This window comes from Acinonyx jubatus, chromosome E2 (genome assembly GCF_027475565.1).
Source record: "Acinonyx jubatus isolate Ajub_Pintada_27869175 chromosome E2, VMU_Ajub_asm_v1.0, whole genome shotgun sequence".
Lineage (NCBI taxonomy): Eukaryota > Metazoa > Chordata > Mammalia > Carnivora > Felidae > Acinonyx > Acinonyx jubatus.
Window position 1 is genome coordinate 34,905,395 of NC_069396.1, and position 24,640 is coordinate 34,930,034.

General features: G+C 39.7%; 1 protein-coding gene across 3 annotated transcripts in view; it reads left to right on the forward strand.

The window, feature by feature from the left end:
* The first annotated feature begins 324 nt into the window (after positions 1-324).
* SIAH1 (siah E3 ubiquitin protein ligase 1) overlaps positions 325-24,640 on the forward strand; it is a 30,812-nt gene continuing 6,496 nt past the window's right edge. Inside the window, exons 1-2 of one of the 3 annotated variants that reach the window (XM_053210514.1) lie at positions 326-459; positions 24,588-24,637. The gene's annotated coding sequence lies outside the window, so the exon portion shown is untranslated. Of the gene's footprint in view, positions 460-24,587; positions 24,638-24,640 lie in introns of all 3 variants that reach the window. The other 2 variants (XM_027044423.2, XM_027044424.2) reach the window with 2 other exon arrangements.

Consider the following 24,640-nt stretch of genomic DNA (forward strand, 5'->3'; position numbering starts at 1 on the left):
GTTTGTCGGGCGCGCGCTGTTAGTAGCAGCAACGGTAACCGAGCAGCCAGAGCGCCAACCGCCACCCTCGGAGACCCGCACCACGATGCCCACGCAGCTCGCCGCCGGCCGGACGAGTGCCTCTGCGCCTGCGCGCCCGCGGGAAGCCCCGCCCCCTCCGGGCTGCCGGCGCGCGGGGCCGCGCCTCCTCATGGCGGCCGCCGCAGTGTGTGGTATTTAGCGGGGGCGCGCGGCGGGCTCGAGGACGCGCGAAACGACGGCGGCGGCGGCGGCGGCCAGGGGGGAGCCGGGACAGCCGTTGCGGGGCGCGCTCTCGAGCGGCGGCGGCGGCCCAGGGTGTCCCGTCGGTGCCGGCACGGGGAAGAGGCGGTGGCACTGCCCGCGGTGGCGGGAGTTCGCGGCAGCGACGGAGCGCGTTTGAGCCAGGACCGGGGTCCGAGGCGCGCTCTCCGCCCACAGGTAAGTGGGGCCCGGCCTGGAGGGAGGAGCCGGCCGCCAGGGGCTCTCCGGGAGGAGGACGCCCAGGCCCGGTAATGGCGGCGGGCGGGAAGGGCGGCGGGGCCGGGTCGCGCCACTCGGGCGGGGACGCGGGTAGCCCCTGGCGCCGGGCGCCTTTGTCTCGGCCAGAGCCCGGCCGCTCGGCCGAGCGCCGCCCCCCGCCCCTCCCCTCCCCTGCTCGGCCCAGCCCGCCGTCGCGAGCCGGCTCGCCCCCGCCCCCGGCGCCCCGGGCCCGGCAGGCCCGCGGTGGGGGTCGGCCCCGTGCGGTCGGGCGAGGGCGGGGAAGGGCCTCCTGGCCGCCCGGCCCGGCCCCCCTGCTCCCGGGAGGCGGGCCTGGCGGGGGGAGGCGCCGGGCGCTCCCCGCGCCCCGGTGCCGGCCTTTGTTGTCAAGGGTCCCGGGGTGTGCGGCCAACATGGCGGAGGTCAGCTGAGTGCGGGCAGTGGCTGGCCCTTCGCTCCGGCCCCTCCCGGTGCCGCTCTGGGCCCGGGGGCCGGCCGGGGCGACTTGGCCGTCCTTGGCCTCCTCTGCCTGCCCGCGACCCCGGGAGCGGCCGTCCCCAATGGCGCTGCGTTCTTGCTCCCGCTCCCGGCCTGAGCCTTCATTGTGCGGTGGGAAGAATGCAGCCTCCTCCCTTGTTTATGTCTTTAGAGAGGAGATCGCGTGAACGGCTTGCCAGGGATGCCCTAGTTTTTATTGTAAACCTTGGTTTTCCTAGGCTTCATTTTTCGGGTAGTTTGGGGGCCTTTCTTGAGTCTCTGAGATTATAACTTAGGACTGTGGGAAACCTGGGCCACAGTGTTGCGTAGGTTTTTCTTTTCTCCATTCCTGGAAAGATTCAGAATTTGTTTGCTCTGACATCCAGAGAAGTCCCAGTTTGTGTGTTCAGAAAATCAGATTGTGTAGCTGATTTGTCAAAGTCACAGAAGCCGTGAGTCTGGATATAGGGCAGCGATCAGACTGCCTGTTCTAGCAGTTGAACATTTACCATTTCCAGATAAGCGGCTGTCAAGGGTAAATTGTTAACTCTTTAAAGCAGTTGAATGTTGGGAGCACAGACTCGGAAGTCGTACTGCCAGCTTTGGTTCCATCCTGTCCCACCCGTTTGTGACCTTGGGCAAGATGCTTAACCTCTCTGTGCTTGATTTTCCTTATCTGCAAAATGGGTGTAATGACAGTATGTATGTCCAGTAGGATTGTTGGGAGAGTTGATAAGATGATAATAGGTGAAGGGCTTAGAGCAGTGGGGTTAGTGGTTAATAAATGTTTGCTGCTTGGGCTCTTGTTCTTTAATAATTAATGAGTTCATTTTGGCATGATGGATATGTTGGAAGTACACAGACCAAAATATGTGAGCTCACATTGTATGTTGTTAGTGCTTTGGTTTTTATTTTACTGCATTTTTTTAGTTAACCAAAATGAACAGAGGTTTAGATAGTAGATTGACAGGCACTCTGAGATAGTGGCATTTGGAAATTTATATAGTAAGGAATTTGGATAGGTCTTGTGTGGTCTGGAATTATAAAAAAAAACAACAAAGTGCTTAAGTGAGATTTCCTTTTAGCACTTTCACATTTATGGATCAGTTCACTTCCAAGGGCTTGTGTTAACTAACTTGGAAGAGTGGAATAACGAATCCTTTTGAATGTTAGGTGTCTATGGTGTTACCACCCCTTTTAGGCATAAGGGAAGAGCAAAGGGTAGTATGGTTATAAATGTAATGGTCTGGGGGCACCTGGGTGGCTCAGTCAGTTAAGTGTCCAACTTCGGCTCAGGTCATGATCTCAAGGTTCAGGAGTTCCAGCCCTGTGTCAAGGGCTCTGTGCCAACAGCTCAGCCGGCTTCAGATTCAGTGTCTCCCTCTCTCTCTGCCCCTCCCCTGCTCACTCTCTGTCTCTCTCAAAAATAAAGATTTAAAAAAAATTTTTTAAAAATGTAATGGTCTGGTAATTTTATCAGGGAAATATTGGTTCAAATTGTGGAGAAGAGGATATTGGTAGCTGTTAGGAGAACTTTATGATAAGTACATTTTGAGACCTAAAGTGGATTATACAAATTGTGTAATTTTTCATTCTGGAAATTACAGAAACTTGTGATTTGGAATGGTTAAGTGGCAACCCTAAAGTTAGTTTTGCCAAAATCTTTTCTTAGGTATATTATAGAATTGGTTCAGGTGCCCCCTGTTGGGATCTTTTCAGCATAATTTAGTAACATTTATTAATATTTCAAACTGAAGTACAGTATAATTAATAGATGTTGAACTTTTCAGGATAAGTAGTACACAAACTACAAATTCAGAAACAAACTTAATTCACTGTTCATTCTGAGCTTTGGGAAGCTCTTACAAACCTGATGTAGAGCAATATTCTTTAATTTCTGTAATTATAATTAGGCTAAAGTTAATTGATATTACAAAGGAAATATTTAGCCAAGACAGCAGTGACATAATGTGAAGACTAGGATTTTATTTTCAGTATATACGGTGTTCTGAAAACAAGTCTTACATAACCCTGCAAAGTGACCCCTTAAATTGTGTTTTAAAGCTTTGATTTATTTAGTTTCCAAAAGATTGGAGGTTTTTCTTTTTTTGCTTAAAGAGATGTTACGGACTTTTGGTTATGATTATGGAATTTCTGTACACATGTTGTAAATGTGTAAATTCTGAATATTTTTGATATACACCACCTTACAAATAAAATCAATATATGAAAGCCTCAGACTTCCCATCCCACCCTGCCTCCCTTCTTCCCCGCAAAACCAACTGGAGTTATTTTTTTCACTTTATAATAGTATGATCCTTAATCATTTCTTTTAAATAGTGTTTTTTCTAATGCCCTTTAAATTATTTGGTTTTCCATGGCTGTGGCTATAGTTATTAGAGCACCTGATGCATAAGGGCAAAATTGTGTTTTGTATTCCTATCTCCTCAGTGCCTAACACTCAATACTTATTTGTTTCCTGACCTACTCCTATCTATAATGCTGATAACCCATGTATTATCCTCTTGCCTGCAGGTAATTTTTTTTAATGAATTTTTTTTTAGAGCAGTTTTGCGTTCAGAGCAAAATTGAATAGAAGGTACAGAGATTTCCCATATTCACCCAGCCCCAGTGATATCCTTCCCCATTATCAACATCCACCACCAGAACGGTATATTTGTTACAATATGATCTACCTACATTGGCACATCATCATCACCCAAAGTCCATGGTTCAGTCTTGGTGTTCTGTATTAGGAGTTTTGACAGATGTATACTGAGTGCTGTGTATTCACCACTGTAGTGTACAGAAGAACAGTTTCTTTGCCCTAAAAATCCTCTCTGCTCCACCCACTCATTCATCCCTCCCCCAAGCTGATCTTTTTACTGACTCCATAGTTTTGCCTTTTCCAGAATGTTGTATAATTGGAATCATACAGCATGTAGCCTTTTCAGATTGGCTTCTTTCACTTGGTAGGATGCATTGAAGGTTCTTCCATGTCTTTTCATGGCTTGATAGCTCAGTTCTTTTTAGCACTAAATAATATTCACTGTCTGGTTGTACCACTTTATCCATTCACCTACCAGAGGACAACATCTTGGTTGATTGCAAATTTTGGCATTTATGAATAAAGCTGCTATAAACACCCTGTCAACTCCTTTGGGTAAATAGTAAGCCACAGGATTGCTGAATCTTATGGTAAGAGTATGTTTAGTTTTGTAAGAAACCTCCAAAGTGCCTTTTATAGTTGCATTTCCACCAGCAGTGAATGAGAGTTCCTGTTGTTCCACATGCCCACCAGCATTTGGCGGTGTTGGTGTTCTGCATTTTGGCTGTTCTCCTAGATGTGTAGTGGTATCATCTTGTTCTGATTTGCATTTCCCTGATGACCGGTGATGTGGAGCACCTTTTCATATGCCCATTTGCCATCTGTATATCTTTGGTTAGGTGTCTCTTAAGGTATTTGGCCCGTTTTTAGTTGGGGTTGTTAGTTTTATTGTTGAGTTTCAAGAGTTCTTTGTGTATTTTGGGTAACAGTCCTTTATCAGATAAATCTTTTACAAATATTTTCTCCTAATCTGCAGTTTTTCTTCCTATTCTCTTGACAGTGTCTTTCCCTTCAGGTCATTTTCCACTTTTATGTACCAAGGTATACTTAAAATTTACATGTCGAAAAGTAAAACCTTTATTATTTCCAACTGTCCAAGGCTCTTACCCCCTATATTCGGTTAGTCTTAAGGTCCTGACTTTTCTGCCATCTGGTTATCTCAAATATGGCATTGCTTCTCTCACTCATTTTCACATTTGCATTCAAGTCTTCTACCTTCCACGTGGTCTGTCTGCATTTGGTCTTTGCCTCTTCCCTTCAGTTCTTCCTATTGTAGTTTAAGAGAGCTTTCTAATGTAGGTGACTTACAAGAACTTCAGTATAAAGTCTAAAATTCCTTGATGGATGATAGTACACAGCCTTTCCTGAGTTTGCTCTGGGTACTTCCCTGCCATTTGCAATTATATACTTATAAGTGCCTATGTGCACCATATTCTCTCTCTCCCTGCTAAAGTGTGTAATCTCAGCCTAGACATCACTTAGCTGAGACACTGTTCCTGGACTTCCCACCCTGAGTTGGGTGTCCTTTCTTTATGTTCCCATAGCACTCTCTGCTTTGCTCCACTCTAACAAGTATCCCTCTGAACTGTGAGTGTTCTGTACTGCTTTGCTCCCCAATAGACTGTAATCTCTGTGAGGACTTGGTCTTCATCACTCTTGTTTGTCTAGAGTTTAGCATTGTTTCTGGCATGTAGTTGGTGCTCAGTAAATATTTATCGCATGACTGATAAACTAATACCTCACACTGTTCTTAAAATGTGCTAGAGCCATATCCTCCAACATTTCCTCTTGCCCTACCTGGTCAAGCTGGATTCTTTTTGTTTCTTGAACGCTTTCTGTACTTTAAAGCTCTGTGCCTTAGCTGATGATTGTACTTAATCTCTCAAATGTCTACCTGTGCAGCTTTGGACAGATGATTTAAACTCTCCAAGCCTTAGTTTTCATTAGCATGTGAACAGCCAATTAAGCACATTGCTGCTTCCCCCATCCCAGATATCCTAGTGCTAGAGTGGCAGTATAGTTGAAGGGTTAAGGAGATAGGGCTCTGAAGAATCAGATCTGGATATGTCTCTTGACTGTCACTTACTAGTTGTGTTTGTGACTCTAACCTCCATGAGAGCAGGGACACTGCCTACTTTTGTACCTTAAAAGCACATTGCCTATCCATAGAAAGTGCTTAAATAATTTAAAAAAAAAAAAAAAGTTTTTGAGTAAGTTACTTAATTTCTCTAAATATTACCATTTACATTCTAGTGAGGGAATAAACAGAATTACAGATTGTGATATGTAAAGATCTTCCTCCACTTACTATGGGGTTATGTCCTGATAAACTGTTTGCAAATTGAAATTGTTGTTAAGTTGAAAACACATTTAATACAGCTAATCTACTGAACATCATAGTTTAGCCTAGCCTACCTTGAACATGCTGAGAACACTTACATTAGCCTACTGTTGGGCAAAATCATCTAACACAAAGCTTATTTTATAATAAGGTGTCGAATATTTCATGTAGTTTATTGAATACTGTACTGAAAGTGAAAAACAGTAGTTATAGGTGTATTGATTGTTTATCCTTCCAATTGCCTGCTGACTGGGTGCTATGGCTTGCTGCTGCTGCTTAGCATCATGAGAGGGTATCATACTGCACATTGATAGCCTGGGAAAAGATCACAATTCAAAATTCAAAGTATAGCATATCGCTTTTGCACCATCATAAAGTGAAAAATCATAAGGGAAACCATTGTAAGTTGGGGTCCATCTGTACTATAAAGGAGTTAAAAGTGCTGAAGTAAAAAAATAATGGCAGTAGGAGGGACACCTGCTGTCAAAAGTGGTGACATTTAAGCTATGATACAAGCTAGCTCTTTGAATGAGGGAAGGGAGAACCTCTCAGAATGAAGGAGAAGCAGAGGTAAAGGCCCAGATGCTGGAATGAGCATGTACTTACTGTTCTAGAAGTTGAGGGAAAAGAGTGTTCCTGGAGCAAACGGATGATGGGGAGAGATGGCCAGGGATCAGATCCTGCAGAGTCAAAGCAAGGAATGTGAGTTTTTTTTTAGGGGTACTGAGAAGCCATCAGAAGGATTTAAGTAAAGGAGTAGTATAATTCACTTTTAACTTTTAAGATAGCTTTAGCTGTTGTTTGGAGAATTGATTGGTCAGACAGGCTCTTTCTTTATGACCTGGATTAAGGTGATGGCAGTGAAGATGAAGAGAAGTGGATGGATTTGAGATATATTTGGGAGACAGAATTAACAGGATTTGTTGATGGATTAGATGTGAGAGGTGAGGGAAGGAAGGAATTAGGTGGTTTCTGGCTTGAGCTGCTGTGTGGAACATGGTGCTGTTTACCAATATGGGAAAAACTAAAGGAGGGGATGGGACAGAAGGATAGCAATAAACTTCAAAGTTGTGATACGTTGGATTTGAGGTTCTCTATGAGACATCTAGAATGATTCGGTGCCGTGGAAGGGATATCAGGGGGATGTGGTCTTACAGAAGCCAGATGGGAAATATTAGAGCATGTTTAGGTGTTAGGGGGGTGGTCTGGTAGCAAAAGAGGGAGGAATTGATGTAAGAGGAAGGGATAATAGAAGGGGTGTGAAGTCTGAGTAGGTGAAGGGATAATAGAAAGGGTGTGAAGTCTTGAGTAGGTGAGAGGACAGACCCAAGTGCAGGGTCACTTTATTCTAATGTGAGGGAAGGAGGTGGTAAATCAGTATTTGATGGCTTCTCTGGTATTTTCTGAAGGAAACATGGGTGAAGCCATCAGTTGAGAATATTTGTAGTTAGTGAATACCGGATGGTGGTAGGTTAAAGGTGTAATAGAAAAAGACATATTGAGAAACCGAGCAGAGGGAAAGAGAGGAGAGATGCTGTGATCTATTAGCTAGTGAGAATGCCTGATGCTGTTTCAGTAGATTCTAGGAGACTATCTAGAGCAATAGTATTTTTGTTTCTTTTTTAATTTTTTTAAATGTTTATTTTTTTGAGAGAGGGAGACAGACAACATGAGCAGAGGAGGGGCAGAGAGAGAGGGTGACACAGAATCCAACTCAGGTTCCAGGCTCCGAGCTGTCAGCACAGAGCCTGACATGAGGCTTGCGTTCATGAACTGTGAGATCATGACCTGAGCTGAAGTCAGTGCTTAACCAACTGAGCTACCCAGGCGCCCCAGTATTTTGGTTTCTAAATGTAAACTTTTTTGTTGAAGTATAGCATAAATAGATAAAGCAAAGTGCTCAAACTATACCTATAGCTTGATGCATTTTCACAAAGAGAGCACCCTGTTGGGACCAGCTCTCATGTGTCCCAATTACTTTTACTTTTTTTTAAGTACCTTTTTTTTCTTAATGTTTATTTGTTTTTGATAGAGTATGAGCAGAGGAGGGGCAGAGAGAGAGGGAGACACAGAATCCAAAGCAGGCTCCAGGCTTTGAGCTGTCAGCACAGAGCCTGATGCGGGGCTTGAACTCACAAAGCGTGACATCATGATGTGAGCTGAAGTCAGATGCATAACCCAGGTGCCCCCCCAAAAAGTACTTTTTAAAATCTTCAGGGACTCTAGGCTGAATAATACAGATAAAATAGTCTGTTTTGGTTCAATTTATTCCTTAAGCTTGAGCCACAATGAGCAGAATGATATTGACGAAGACCTTTCATTAGGTCTGAGCTTGCCCAGTGGCATTGAACTTATTTGTGGGTTTTATTTTTAATTACAGAGGTTGTGGGGAGCACATGGGAGGAACTAGAAAGAGAAGGTTGGAGGGAAAACCTTTGGACAACTAATCTGTATTTTTGAGGTAGATATTGGCAGTGAGAAGTATTTTCTTAAAAAGTTAGAGGAATTTAATGCCAGTCTTGAATTTTATAGGAAGCATTATACTGTCCTTGTTATAGTTATTTATTATTGTCATGTTGACAAGCGTAGCTAGTGATGGTTGTTACAGTGAAATTTAATGTACATTGGCTTCTTTGCAAACACTCTGCCTTGGAAAGATTGCTTTAGTAGTTGGTTTAAATAAATTGAATAATCTCATTGTTCAAAACTTGCTTTTTTCTTCTTTGCGTTTTACCTTTTGCTCTTTTGAGTTTGGTTAAAGCTCAGGCTTTGTGTGTGTGTGTGTGTGTGTGTGTGTGTGTGTGTCAAGGACCCTTTGTCAGGGACAGCTTCAGATGTTTATATAGTTGTGAATTAATTTCTGCAGACTGTATTCTTTTGGTTTTATTAGGAGAGATGATCGAACATGTTATTTTGTCTTATAATTTTAAAATGGTAAATTTTTATAACTATAAACTAAAATACGTATATATGTATATGAAATATGTGGATTTTAAAAAAAATACTTACTTTGAGAGAGAGTGTGTGCACGTGTGTGCTCATGCAGGGGAGGGACAGAAAGAGAGGGAGAGAGAGTCTGAGCTGTCAGCACAGAGCCCAGCTCCGTGGCTTGATCTCACAAACTGTGAGATCATGACCTGAGCCGAAATCCAAAGTCGGATGCTTTACCTGGCACCCCTGAAATATGTGGATTTTTATGTGAATGGGGTGTTTCAAAAATTTTTTCCCTGTTAGTACCCATATATTTGAGTCATTTTAAGAAAGAAAGAAATCAAAGAAAAAAAGCCATCAAGGCAGGTAGACAGAATTAGCTCTTGGTTTCTCAGTGTTTCAATTTTTTTTTAAACTTTTTTTTTAAGTTTGTTTTGAGAGAGACAGAGGGAGTGTGAGTGGGCGAGGGGCAGAGAGAGAGGCAGAGAGAGAATCTCAAGCAGGCTCCTTGCTGCCAGCGCAGAGCCCAACCAGGGCTCAAACTCATGAAACTGTGAGATCGTGACCTGAGCTGAAATCAAGAGTTGGGTGCTTAACCGACTGAGCCACCCAGGTGCCCCTCTCATTGTTTCAATTTATATATGAAGTCACCAGCAATTTCTTAGCAGGTAAGTGTGGGGACACAAAATATGCACTAAAATTTCCCTTTTTATTACCAAAATAATATATGTGCTTTAATTTGAGGAATATATACAGAAATGCAACCCTAATCTTCCCTATGATCATTCATAATCCCGTATTAGACATTTTGGCATAGTTTCTAGTCTCTGTGTGCGCGCTACACTTTTTTTAAGTCAGCAGGAGATATTTTAAAGTTAATTTCTTTGATCTGTTGTAAATCCTTGTAGATATTTTCTTGAATGATTACCACTTGTCAGTAACTACATGTTTGAACTGTGTAATTCCAAATGATGATGTTTGTGCTTATAGTCTGTACCCTGCAGTTTTTGATATTTTGTGTACCTATAGTTCAGTGGTCCCATGTCTGATCTCTGGTTTCTGGTTCTAAACTTGACTTGCCTGTCTTCTCTCCTCCCTCACTTTAAGTCTTTAAACCACATTTTGCAGTTTGGATGCCCCTCCAGTTTCTTTTCTGTCTCGTTACATGGAAATACATGCATAGAGACAACAGCCTTGTAAGTGTATATATTTACTTCTTGTAACATAAATAGGATTATGTTATGTGACTTTTTTTTTTAACCCACTCATTTAAACAGGTTGATTCTTATATTACTAGATGAGTCCATCTTCTTAAAAACAAGGCAGCATAGTGTTGTGTTGTGTGGACTATATTTTAGTCACTCTCTTAAGATAGGGCTTGAATTTTCAGTTTATTTGCTGTTACAAACAGGATTTCTATAGGCATCCAGATACATACACCTTTGCCAACATGTAAATTAGAAGAGGGACTTGGAAGAAATTTCTGGGTGAAGAGTATACACTTACATTTTGAAACAAGCTGTCAGATCTTATTAGAAGCTTCCACGGTGGACATTTCCAACAGTGTAGTTAAGTCTCTTTCCCGACATCTTTGCCAATACTTGGAGTCAAATCTTTGAAAATAAATTTCTGTCCTTTCTTAAGTAACATATGCAATTTGTGACATTTCTTATATCAAGTCTTTGAACTTCTTTTTCCTTTTTTCTAGACTTTTACATGCACCTATAATTCAAAATAAAATATTCCATTAGCTTTGTGTTTTTTTTTTGATTTATTTTTTTAATGTTTATTTTTGAGAGAGACATGAGCAGGGGGAGGGGCAGAGAGAGAGGGAGACACAGAATCTGAAGCAGGCTCCAGGCTCTTAGCTGTCAGCACAGAGCCTGAGTGGGACTTGAACTCACAGAGAGCGAATCATGACCTAAGCCGACGCCAGAGGCTTAACCACTGAGCCACCCAGGCGCCTCTAGGTTTGTGTTTTTTTTTTTTTTTTTTTTGAAGAAAAATTCCCTGGCGTTACTTCTCTCCAGGTGTCCTTTGCCAGAGGCAACTATTTTTGCTGAGCTGATTATTTTTGTATTTACCATCTTTGTCTCTAACATGCTTCTATTGTTAAGTTTTTTTTTAATTTATTTTTGAGAGAGACAGAGAGTGCGAGCGGGGGAGGGGCAGAGAGAGAGGGAGACACAGAATCTGAAGCAGGCTCCAGGCCCCAAGCTGTCAGCACAGAGCCCAATGTGGGGCTCAGACTCCCCAACCATGAGATCATGACCTGAGCTAAAGGCGGCCGTTTAACCGACAGAGCCACCCAGGTACCCCTAACATGCTTCTATTGTTAAATCCAGATTTCAATTTTAGGCGTTATCTATTCAGTTCCTGTTGTAGATTTAACTTGTCTTCCTGCCTCTGTCACATGTACAGACCTTCCCATTTACATACTCCTTTAATTTAGTGACATCATAATTTTGTATTTGCGTTATTATTATGAAAGTTATTCACAAATTGAGCTATATAGTAAGCTGTTGTGACTTTTTTCCTTGTACCGTTTAATTGGAATTTGTATATGTCGCTAATATTTGTCCTTTTTCTTTTTTCTTTGTTTTCTCTGTGCTTACTGCTAATACCGCCCCACATTCCTTAGTACTTAAGTGTTCAGGTTGCTTGCTGCCTCATGTTGCCTTCTTCGCTAACGTAAAGTTGTCCTTGTCTGTGTTCCCTGTACCTTTCTTCTGGGTTAAGTCTTACTTAACTGTAGCCATGTTGTCCTTTTTCTTGGTTCATTCCTTATCTATGAAGGGCTTGTCCTCCAGGAGCCTCCTGAGAACATTTCCAGGGGAAGTTCAGTTTTGAAACTTTGCATCATTATTCTGCCCTCAACACTTTTAGGATAATTTGGTTGCGCATAGAATTCTAGAACAGTAATCATTCTCTTTGAGGATTTTAAAAAACATGGTGCTATTGCATCCAGCTTTGGATGTTACTACTCAAAGTCCAAAGTTCTTTTGCTTTCTGATTTATGTGTTCAGTCAACAAATAATTTTTTGAGTCTGTGTGCTAGGCACTGTTTTAAGTGTTTTGAGATACATCACTGAGCCTACCTTCCTACCTTCCAGAGTTGGGGGGGGGGGCTACTACAACGAGCATAATAATTCAATTGTGTAGCCTGATAGAGGGTAATACATTCTGTGGAAAAAAGTAGAGTAGAAAGGGAGGAGGGAAAAGGAGAGAAGAGGAAGAGGCTGGTGGAATGGGTGAGGATTAGGAGTGCATAGTGGAGGGTCAGTGGGCAGAGTGCTGATCACTGTTTGCAATAGAGGGGACAAGGTAGGCCTCATTGAGAAGATAGCAAACAAGCAAAAATAAGAAGGAGGTGAAAGAATCCGTTATTATGTACATCTAGGAGGAAAGTATGTTAAAGCAGAGGCCCCAAGGAACAGCTTAGTTTTATGGAACCAGGAGGCTAGTGCAGTGAGTGAGGGCGAAAGAAGTGGGAGATGGAGTCGAAGAGTGATCACCATATTATTTAGGGCCTTACAGGCTGTTCAAGATTTTTCTGTTACTTGGATAAGGGTTGCCAATGGGGAGGGTAGTGAGCAGAGGAGTGACATAACCTGATATAAATTTTAACAGGATTTTTCTGGTTGCTATGCTTAGAACATACTGGGATGGGTGTGGGAGACAAGGATGGGAGTGGGGAGACTGTTTAGAAGGATATTGTGGTAATTCAGATGAGTGATAATGGTCGCTTGGAATATATGATATGGTAGTGGTAGAGGTGGTGAGGAGTGGCTGGATTCCGGATATATTTTTAAAGAAGATACACTAAGATTTCCTGGTGGTTTTATTTATTTTTATTTTTTAAGTTTATTTTGAGAGAAAAAGAGAGGGAAAGAAGTTGAGTGGGGGAGAGGCAGAGAGAGAGGGAGACAGAGGATCTGAAGCAGACTCTGCTGACAGCAGGGAGCCTGATGCAGGGCTCAAACTCACAAACCACAAGATCATGACGCCAGCTGAAGTCAGATGCTTAACTGAGCCACCCACGTGCCCCCTGGTGGTTTTAGGTATATAGCATGAAAAAAAGAATCAAGGATGACTTCAAGGCTTTTGAACCGAGTAACTGGAAGGATGGAGTTGCCATCAAGGGAGGGGAAGGTGGTGGGTGGAATAGTTTGGAAGATAGGGAGTTCAGTTCTGTTCAGCACTTTCCCCACCTCTGCCCCCAGGGATATCTAGGAAGCAGTTGGATGTACAAATCTTGGGTTTAAGAGAAATCTGGAGGGGTTTTTTGTTTGCTTTTTTAGTCTGGGCTGGGCATACACATTTTTAAGTCCTAGGAATGTTGGTGGAATTTGAAAACTGCAAGACTGAATGAGATCAACAAAGCCAGGAACAGTGGACCATGGACAACTCCCAATTTGAAGAGTTTGGGGAGAAGAGCAGGAATCAGTAAAGGCAGCTGAGTTGCTGGTGAGCTAGGAAAACTATGTGTGCAGGGTCAGTGAACAGAGTTTATCAGGCAGGAGCCAGTGATTGATCAGTTCTGTCAGATGCTGGTGACAGATGAAAACTTGCAAATTAAATACAAACAAAACTGCAAAACCAGTGAAATTCAAATCATTTTACTAAAGCATTGGGTCCTGTCTGCTAAATTGAAATCTTGAAACAAAATGGCTTATAGAATTGACTATGGTTATGCTGTAGGTTCTTTTTGAGTTAAACATACCAAGATTGACCTGCATGGTGTGGTCACCATGTTTTGCATTTTCTTACCAGCATATAAATGCTTCAGGGAAAAACCATGATGCCACTGGGCTTTTCTTCACAGAAATGCATCAATTGCATTTGAGGTTCCCTTCTGCTTTTGTCTTTAGCCTGTCATTATTAGAGTATTGTAGTACCGACTTGGAGCCAGCGTGACCATAAATGTGAATGGGAGCATTCAGTTATTTGGCTACCGTATGGAGTCAGATGATTCGTAATGTGCTACTACTGCTTTTTAGATTATTAAAAACAGGAAAATAAAACATTCAATTTTTGTAGAGAAATGTAGATCTCCCCCTCTTCCAAGAATAGAATCTTAGGTTGAGGAAATTTTTTCTAAGTTTGTTTATTTTGAGAGAAAGAGCGAGCAGGGGAGGGGCAGAGAGAGAGGGAGAGGATCATAAGCAGGCTCCCTGCTGTCAATGCCCAGCCCCATATGGGGCTTGAACTCACAAACTGTGATATCATGTCCTGAGCCGCAACCAAGAGTCAGACGCTTAACTGACTGAGCCACCCAGGCGCCCCTTGAGGAAATTTATTTTATTTTTTAAGTTTGAGGAAAATTTGAGTATGTTAATTCATGTATTATATCCTTATGTGAAATAACAAATTATTTGGTTGGAGTTTCAAGTACAATGCTTATGAAGATAACAAATTATAACAATTTCAGTGAAATATGATTTAATTTGAAAAGGATCCATGAATTTTTTGATATGGCATTTCTTTCCCATAAATTCCATTGTTTTTCTACTCTTTTACTAGTAAAGAGCTACCTACCATATGTCATGTTAAGACTCTGTAATTATGATTTTGCCTCATTTCTTTAATATCTTCTGTCTCCCAAGCAGTGTATAGTTTTGTGTTTAGCTCAATATCACCAACTCTTTATAGATTACTGCCAATTTTGATCTGCTTTAAAATTTTTGGCCAGTGTGTGTGTGTGTGTGTGTGTGCGCGCGCGGGGCGGGGGGGAGGGTGGTTACCCTACCATATTTGTCAGGTGGAATGTGGAGTTGAATGGGTTGTATGTTCTAGTGTAGAACTGGCTAACATAGCTTAATGCCAAGACAGAGCAAAAGAGGAAACATCTATTGGAATGTGTGATAGTTTTACATCCTGAAAGAATATAAAACATAATCATGGTAGTAAACAACAGTTGTAGTCAAACTTGGACACAACTAAGTGAATATTGGACAGTTTTTTCTGGATGCTGTAGGGTTTGGTTGTATTACAGTAGTGATTGTCTTGTAATCATGACTGATACAGTTTTGATAAGTTCAGGTGTGTTACGAAAAATTTTGTTAGCAATATGTGGTATCAAATAAAAATGTTGAGAAAGCCTGTTTGACCCTCTTTTGACTCTCTTTCTGCTTACTCATATTTTTGTGCTCTTGCCTCACTTCTTGATACTTGGATTTAATGTCTAATTGTTAATGACAAACTCAGATTATCAGATTCTACCACTTTGATACAAAAAATTACAAAAGCAATACTTGTTAGGGCTAAAGGTTTAAATAACTTAGGGAAATTTTAATTTTTTGGCCAATTTTGTAAATATTGAAAAGGTGTGTTGGTTGCTAAATTAAATATTCTGTCCCAGTACGAGGTTTTCCAGTTTTGAGGGTTATTTGAAAGAAATGAGATTTAGGGACAAAGCAGACAATGTGGTTCTGTGCTTATTCTTTTTTTTTTTTTTTTTATCTTCAGTTTCCTCATCTACAGTATGAAGTTATAACTTACGTTATGAAGCTTAAATAAATGGTGTGTATGAAGCTGACACAGTGCCTGAAAAGTTGATAGGTGCCCAGTTTATGCAGCTTTGTTCACAGCAAACTCTAATCTTTATCAGATTTCAGATACCATCCCAAATTGAGGTTATGAAAATGAACACAGTAGTTTGAAACAACAGTTTCCAGCAAAATCCTGTATAATCCAGGTGTTTTTTATTTAGTGATTAATTGCAGGGTTCATGGTATGATTCTATAAACATTACCAGTGGTTGTATTGTTAATAATTTATCAAACATTACCGTGTATTTAATCTGTTAATGTCCAAAAATCTGTTGTTGTTGGTTTTATCATTGTACAAATGAGAAATTTGAGACCCAGAATATTGTAATTTTGCTCAATGTCAAAATAATTAGTAAGAGCTAAAGTAGGAGTTCAGGTTTGAGCTTCTGATTCCAGTCAAAGTCATGGTTCTTTTCATTATACATAGGCAACCTTCTTGAGGTATGTTATCATTAGGGCATTACTAAGAATTGAGGTTACTGTCTAGGAATTGATGGGTTTATGGAACTCTGATGTTATGAACATAAACATTTTGAAAAGTTAGAGAAGTGGTATGGAAGTACATCCATTTCTTTTTTCTTTTTTAGATTCTGTTTATAATGATAAAATTATTTCATACAGTGTTTCTTTTTTAAAGTAGGCTTTATTTCTTTAGGGCAGTTTTAGATTCAGTAGCAAAACTGAATAGAAGGTACAGAGATTTCCCATATTCACCCAGCCCCAGTGATATCCTTCCCCATTATCAACATCCACCACCAGAACGGTATATTTGTTACAATATGATCTACCTACATTGGCACATCATCATCACCCAAAGTCCATGGTTCAGTCTTGGTGTTCTGTATTAGGAGTTTTGACAGATGTATACTGAGTGCTGTGTATTCACCACTGTAGTGTACAGAAGAACAGTTTCTTTGCCCTAAAAATCCTCTCTGCTCCACCCACTCATTCATCCCTCCCCCAAGCTGATCTTTTTACTGACTCCATAGTTTTGCCTTTTCCAGAATGTTGTATAATTGGAATCATACAGCATGTAGCCTTTTCAGATTGGCTTCTTTCACTTGGTAGGATGCATTGAAGGTTCTTCCATGTCTTTTCATGGCTTGATAGCTCAGTTCTTTTTAGCACTAAATAATATTCACTGTCTGGTTGTACCACTTTAATCCATTCACCTACCAGAGGACAACATCTTGGTTGATTGCAAATTTTGGCATTTATGAATAAAGCTGCTATAAACACCCTGTCAACTCCTTTGGGTAAATAGTAAGCCACAGGATTGCTGAATCTTATGGTAAGAGTATGTTTAGTTTTGTAAGAAACCTCCAAAGTGCCTTTTATAGTTGCATTTCCACCAGCAGTGAATGAGAGTTCCTGTTGTTCCACATGCCCACCAGCATTTGGCGGTGTTGGTGTTCTGCATTTTGGCTGTTCTCCTAGATGTGTAGTGGTATCATCTTGTTCTGATTTGCATTTCCCTGATGACCGGTGATGTGGAGCACCTTTTCATATGCCCATTTGCCATCTGTATATCTTTGGTTAGGTGTCTCTTAAGGTATTTGGCCCGTTTTTAGTTGGGGTTGTTAGTTTTATTGTTGAGTTTCAAGAGTTCTTTGTGTATTTTGGGTAACAGTCCTTTATCAGATAAATCTTTTACAAATATTTTCTCATTCTCTTGACAGTGCCTTTTGCAGAGCAGAAATTTTTAATTTTAATCAAGTTCATGTGTTTGGTGTTGTTCTTGAAAAGTCTTTGCTAAACCCAAGGTCATCTAGATTTTCTCCCTTTCTAGGAGTTTACATTTAGGTCAGTGATCCATTTTGAGCTAATTTTTGTGAAGGGTGTGGGATCTGTGTCTAGATTCATATTTTGGTGTGTGGATATTGAATTGTTCTAGCATCATTTGTTGAAAAATCTGTCTTTTCTCCATTGCCTTTTGCTCCTTTGTCAAAGATCAGCACAGATCAGCACACTTATTTTAAAGTGAATTTTTAATCTCAGTTGTGAATTCTCTTTGTGAATTCATTTAAGTAAATGCATTCTACTTGTAGGGACACCAGGGATAAGTGAATTCTGGTTGTATACATATGCCATTCCTTCTCCTTGGAATCCTTCATGCTGTTTTACTTGATTTAGTCATTCCTTCAAGAAATATTTAAATTATCTAGTCTGGGCTTGGTACTGTCCTAGGTGCTGGAGACATGAGAGTGAACAAAACAAACAAGGCCTATTCTCATGCAGTTTCTCAGTGCAGAAGTTCTGAACCAAAAGTGAATGGTTCAGGGATCCTGGCAGTTCTCAAGGTCCTTTCAGGGTCAAAACTTTTTTTTCACAATAATGAGACATGAGAGTACAGTGGAGTTTCCCAGAGGGTACATGGCATGTGGCATCTTAACAGATTAAATGCAGAAGCAGATAATGAATATCCAATTGCATTTTATTGCATCAGACATTAAGAAGTGCAAAAATGTGAAACATAGACATTCTCCCTATGAAAATATTTTTCATAAACATTTAACGTGTAATGGATTTTTACATTAATTTATAATGATATTAAAATAAAGAAATACTTAAAAATTTATTGGATGGAATCTCTAATATAGTAGAATAATATATTCTAATATAATAATATATTAGAAATATGTAAATATCATACATATAAACCACATAGACGAAAAGCTCTTTTGGGGGCCTTAATAATTTTTAAAAAGTACTGAAAGTACTAAGTAATAATTTTTTAAAAGCAGTGAAGACTAAGTTTTTTTTTTTTTAATGGGCAGGTAGGCTTAAAGGGCTTAGAAGTCACAGGGTCAGCTAACTGCTTTTGATTCTAAAGCAATTATTGGCAATATGTAAATGAAAGGGTGTGACTATGGTCCAGTAAAACTGCTTACAAAAACTGGCAACTGGCTTGCAGTTGTAGTTTGCCAACCATTGATATAAAGTGTTCCTGATACCAAAAACCTTGAGAATTACAGTTGTGAGTAAAAAGTTGGTGGTGTAGTTGGGAGGGAATAGGGGAGAGAATAGACAATAAGTAGTTAGAATTTCATTTTTTTCACACTGTTTTAAAGTTTATTTTGAGAGAGCACATGTGTGCGTGTGGGCAGAGGAGGGGCAGAGAAAGGGAGAGAGAGAACCCCAAGTTGGCTCCATGCTTTCAGCATGGCTCCAACCCACAAACTGTCGAAATCAAGAGTCAGATGCTTAATTGACTGAGCCACCCAGGCACCCAGTAGTTGGAATTTCAAATGGAAATAGATACTGTGAAGACAATGAGAAGAGTCATTTGGCCTTTAGATAAATCGATCAGGAAAGGCGCCTTAAAGAGCTGACTTTAGTTAACTGGTTACTTGTTCAGGACTTGACTAGGTATCATCTCTTCTCCTTTTCCTCCACCTCTTGCTTCCTCCTTCTCCAAGTTTAATTTATTTATTTTGAGAGAGAGCACAAGCAAGGGAGGAACAGAGAGAGGGGAGAGAGAGAATCCCAATCAGGCTCTGTCTGGACTGTCAGTGCAGAGCTCAATGTTGGGCTCAAATCAAGAGTTTGATGCTTAGCTGACCTGAGCCACCTGGGTGCCCCTCATCTCTCTTTTTTGATCTCCCCTTGTTAATTAGGGATCCCTTTTGCATTGGGAGGCAAAGGAAAAGATAGTTTAATTAAGTATATATATTTTTATATTGAATGTTATTAGACTTAAAGATTAATTTTTCAAGTTGAATTATAAAATGTCTAAAGCATATTTGCTTTAAAAGGATTGAGGAAATTATACAGCCTAGCTTAGAAAATTGACCTAAGTTACGTGACATTAAGCACGTTATTTCTTTATAATTCTTCTTTTCTGAAATTGAGAGTTGGTTAAATTTCTTCCAAGTTTAAAATTTTCTGGTTTGTTTGGTTGCCATTTGTCTCCCTTCCCCATCCCTTCTAAATCTTCCCTGATCAGATAAGCTCCAGCTTCCATCATTTACTAATTAATTCTATGATCTGAAACCTTTAATTTGTAAATTTATTTTCTTATTCTTGAGGTAGGGGATAGATGCTTAATTTGGAAGTTCATTGAAATGGTTAAGTCACAGTTGTATGTAAACCTTTGAGGACAATACCTGGAACATACTAGGTGTTTAATAAATGTTTGGGGCAGCTGTTTGAAAGAAAATGGAGGAAAGTCTCTACTTTTCCTTATTTAGCTTGCTGACCCTAGGGCTCCACTGAGACTGGCAAGCTCCAGTGAGAGGCATGAAAATTAAAAATGAAAACTGTAGAGGGGTTAAGGAAGTACAAGAGCAGTATAATCCAGATTTATGTATCCATTCCAACTTTAGGGAAAGGACATGGAAACAGCTATTCCTGCCATCAAAATCTCTGTTCCCTTGTTGAAAAATGCTTTACCATATCAAGACATAAGTAATTTTATTTATTTATTTATTTATTTAAAATATTAATGTTTATTTTCTGAGAGAGACAGAGTGTGAGCAGGGGAGGAGCAGAGAGAGAAAGGGAGACACAGAATCTAAAGCAGGCTCCAGGTTCCCAGCTGTCAGCACAGAGCCCCATATGGGGCTCGAACTTACTAACTGTGAAATCATGACCTGAGTTGAATGAAGTCAGATGCTTAACTGACTGAGCCACCCAGGCACCCAAGACATAAGGTAATTTTAGCAAAATCAAATTCATGAATTAGAACTTAATGAGTTCTTTTGGAACGCAGTGCAAAAACAAAGATTGGAATTATGAGGGGAAAAAATATGTGATTGGAAGATAGATCCAGCAGAGAGAGTCAATATCAGAATTAGGTGCAGAAAAGAACCGAGTAGATGGAAAGGATTAAAGAATAATTGGAAGTCCACAAAGGTGAAAGATTTGAGCATTTGGATTGAAGACTCACCTAGCATTTTGTTCAGCAAGTGCTGATGGCACATATTTAGATGTTTTGGTGATAATTTCTTTCAGAGACCAGAGCCACCTGTCGGGGGACATGTTACCTGCAAAGGAATAAGAAAAATGGCATAAATTTTTCATCTACATCATTATATGTCATAAGACTGTGAGCAGAATTTAAGAATTTTTATAGTTCTTAGGGGAAACGGGTGTGTGACAAGAATGGTAAACTTGTGCAGTTTCTGTAAGAGCTTCAGATTGCCAGGCCCTGAGGCGGTTTCTGCAAACTTTCTTGAGGTGTGGTGGCTGTATCAAAAAATGAACCATAATTAAGGATTCAGGGGGAAAAAAAGATAGGCATTTGCCTTTTTCTTTTTTTTAAAGTTTTTATTTTAATTCCAGTTAGTTAACATGCAGTGTTATATTTCAGATGTACAGGATAGTGATTTAAAACTTCCATGTGTCACCTGGTGCACATCACAAGCACAGTCCTTAATTCCCAAGGATGGGCATTTGTTTTGTGATGTAATTGTGAGAAATGAAACCAGAATTGTTGCAGTTAGGTTTAAATGATTGTTTTGACACAGTTTTGAAGTTTCATACAATCTTTACCTTGGCAGGTGGGAAAGGGGAAGTTTTACTATTAGCCTGTTAAAAGCAGGCTTCCCTTGTTTTGCAAGATGTTAGTACTTTCATTCTTGATGTTAATAAATTGTAGGTTTGATATAAAATGAAAATATGATAATTGCTAGTAAAATAGAATTAGGATGTAGAACCAGGTGTCCGACAGAACTTTCTGCAGTGAAGACATGGTTGTACTGTGACCTCCCCCACGCTCCCACTAAAAGAGGATGCAGAGACCTTGTTGAGAAAATGGAAACTCTCAGATTGAAACTTTCTTAACTTTCAGCTTCCTGAACTAGACATCTTCCATCTTCTCTGTTCTTACCATGGAGAAAGTATTTCTTCTAACGAAGTCTAGTCACTCTGTCTTGAGTTTTGAATCCCTCGTCACCAAAAACTTTATTGTTCCATTTTTTGGGATTATCCTCTTTTCTGGACTCATCATTCACTATATCAGCATTCACTATATTCTGGTCCCTCCCATTTCAAAACAAAGAAAAAAGAAAAACAAAACAAAAACAAAAACAAAACCCAAGCAGATAACTACCCTGGACCTTTCAGCTACTTCTTAACTTGCCTCTTTCTATAGCCATGCTTTTTAAATTTACACAGCATCCTGTTCAGTGTCTTTTGGTCTGATTTACACACCGACCTTATTTCCAAGGTTGCTTTTGCAGAGGTCACCAGTAACTTCCATATCGCCAATCCACGAACACCTGTTCGGTCTGATCATATTTGACCTCTCAGCAGATTCCACATGGTTGACTGTGCCATTATTTTTACTACTTCTCACTGTAGATTTTTTATTGTTTATGTAATTGCACTTTGCCAAAGTTTATACTGTTTGCATTCTAATTTGTAATTCTAATGCCTATGGTTGGTGGGCTTATTTCCATGTTTAAATGGAGCCATTAACTAACTTTAATCCTTTTAAAAGATCACCATTTCTAAATTGCTTATTTTGATTCATTGCTTATTTTAAATAAAGTAACAAAGGTTCATGGGTGCTATATTCTATGAGTTCTTGAATGTTTAAGCATGTGTGCTTATTACCTTTATTTTTTTTTCTGATTACAGAAATAGTACAAGCTCCCTATAAGTATATAATAAAGCATAATTTATTCTAATATTTGTACATGTATCAATAGATCTTCTTCTTAAGTCTGTACCTTCCCTTGACTTCTGAGTTACTGCCCTTTCCTCCTCAGTTCTTTTAGGCTTTTGCTACTCATGTTAGCCTCAGCCAGCAATTGGCCACACCTACGGTTAAAAATTTAGGGTCTCAGGCCCAGCCTTGGCATAATTCTGATTCTGAATCAGAACCTGCATTTTAATAAGATCCCTAGATGATTAGTGGGCACAATAAAGTTTGAGAACTGCTGCAGGCTAAGGGCCACTGCCTCTCTTTAAGGAACCCTTCCATCTTTAAATCTTGGCATATGTCTTGTTTTAGGCGGGCTCCTCATCTCTGAGACTTTAGATGACATTGTATGTTAATCCTCCTCATCTGCACCCTGAGCTCTTCTGTCAACTGCTTTTCTGCTTAAACATCTCACTCCCACTTTGCATGTCTTCTGTTACTGCATTTCAGTATCTAGCACAGTGCCTAATGGGTTCTGATTCAGTATGTGATGCTTTTTACTGGGGTGGAAGTCTCAAAATAGAGTGATTTCAGCAGTAAAAAGACAGATGTGTAAAAAGACAAATGTGTACTTTGCTTTACACATTTGAATTAGGGTTTGCACTTTCTTCTCCATTTATTCGGCTGTATCACCTTTGTTCAGACTTTCTGTTTTTCCAGCAGCCTTTTACCAGGTCTTTGTCCTGGGCTTTCCCCATTTCAAATCACCAGTCTTACTAGACATATAAATAACTCTTCTTTTGTAGCAACAGAGTTTTCAGAGTTATCTTCAGGAAAATCGAGCTTTTAGGAAAATACATACAATTTAAGTTCCTCTTATTACTTTGCTACAGTTTTGGAAATTAAAATAGGTTGTTTAATTTTTTTCTTAGCATCATTGTTTTATAACAGTGTTTGAATTTTTTTAAATTTTTGGCCTTTTAAGCTGTTAAGTTTTTAAGGAGACTTGTGTTAAGTTTAATTTTGTCAATATGTGAGAAGTAAATCTTAAAAAATGATTTTTAACATAACATTTTCTGCATATACCCTTTGCAATGTCAAAATATAGAAAGTACCTCTTTTTCAAAAAGGAGTTGTAATTATAAAGAAAGGAGGAAAACACTTAAATGTTTGAATGGAAGAGTTTTATTTAACTCATTGATTCCTAACAGAGCAAATACATAATCTGAACCTGTACTTTATTTTTACAGTGAGTATTATTATATTTATTATTAATTATATCAGTTCTAGGAATAGTTTTTGGAGAAGTAAAAGAGGTATGGTGATATTTGCATCCTGTCTTTTTTACTAAATTAAGAATGCAAATTTTACTTATTTTGACAATTGTTTTCACTTCACCACTCCCAATCAGGCTAATCTTGATAAAGCGGTTTATTTATTGCCCCCTCTGAAGAAAAAAATGCCAAAAATCACACATCCATATCATGACCCAGCCGGTACCTCCCATGTATGTTGTGTTTGAAACTTGCTTTACAATAATACACTAGTCGTTTTTCCCTGTGTGACTACATTTCTCCATTTTAAATGTTTCCTTTGAAAAAAGTAACTGTATTAGCTTCCTGTTACTGCTGTAACAACATTTCCACAAGTGTTAGGATGCAGACATAGTTGAGAGGGGCATTATTTGCCTGCTGTAGTAACATTTTGTAAACTGCAAAAGGTTGTTATATATTAATTACTAAGCATGAGGTATGACTAATCAGAGAAATTGTTCATCAGCCCTTGATAAAAGGAAACTAAGATTCTCGCATGAAATTGATAATAAAAGTTTAAATCCAGGGGAGCCTGGGTAGCTCAGTCAGTAAAGTGCCCCACTTGGGCTCAGGTCATGATCTTGCAGTTCCTGAGTTTGAGCCCCACATGGATTGGGCTCTGCACTGATGATGCAGAGCCTGCTTGGGATTTTCTCTCTGCCCCTCCCCCACTTGTGTGCACACGTTCTCTCTCTCTCTCTCTCTCTCTCTCTCTCTCTCTCTCTCTCTTTCTCTTTCTCTGAAATAAGTAAACTTAAAAAAAAGCTTACATCCATCTACTTTTTATAGTATGTTAATGTGACAAAGTAATGGTTAAATGCTCTGAAATTACTGAGATAGCATTAAAGGCTGATTATAAAATATTTCGATGTGGATTAAAATTTATTTAAACTTTATACCAAACTGGGCTTGAGATGTAGGCTTTAGAAAGTATAGGTAATACAGGGGATGAATCACTGGAATCTACTCCTGAAATCATTATTGCACTATATGCTAACTAACTTGGATGTAAATTAAAAATTAAAAACAAAAGAAAGTGTAGGTAATAGGTCACTCTTGCTAAATTTTGTAACTTTTTAACTTTGTATTCTGTGGGTTTGTCTTAGTGTAATGTAGTTTTTGTGAAATTTTCAGCTCTATAAAACCAGTGTAAATATTCTACCTGGTTGAGCAATTCTATTAAGGTTTATTGTGCTAAAAATTAAATTGCAGTTGATCTTTGGCAGACATGGTTGATCACCTTTACAAAGTAAACGTATCTTTTGGAACCCACACTTTCTAGGTTTCTTGTTGATGAACTCAGGCGAGGCAAGAAACTTTGGGAGGTGTCAGGTG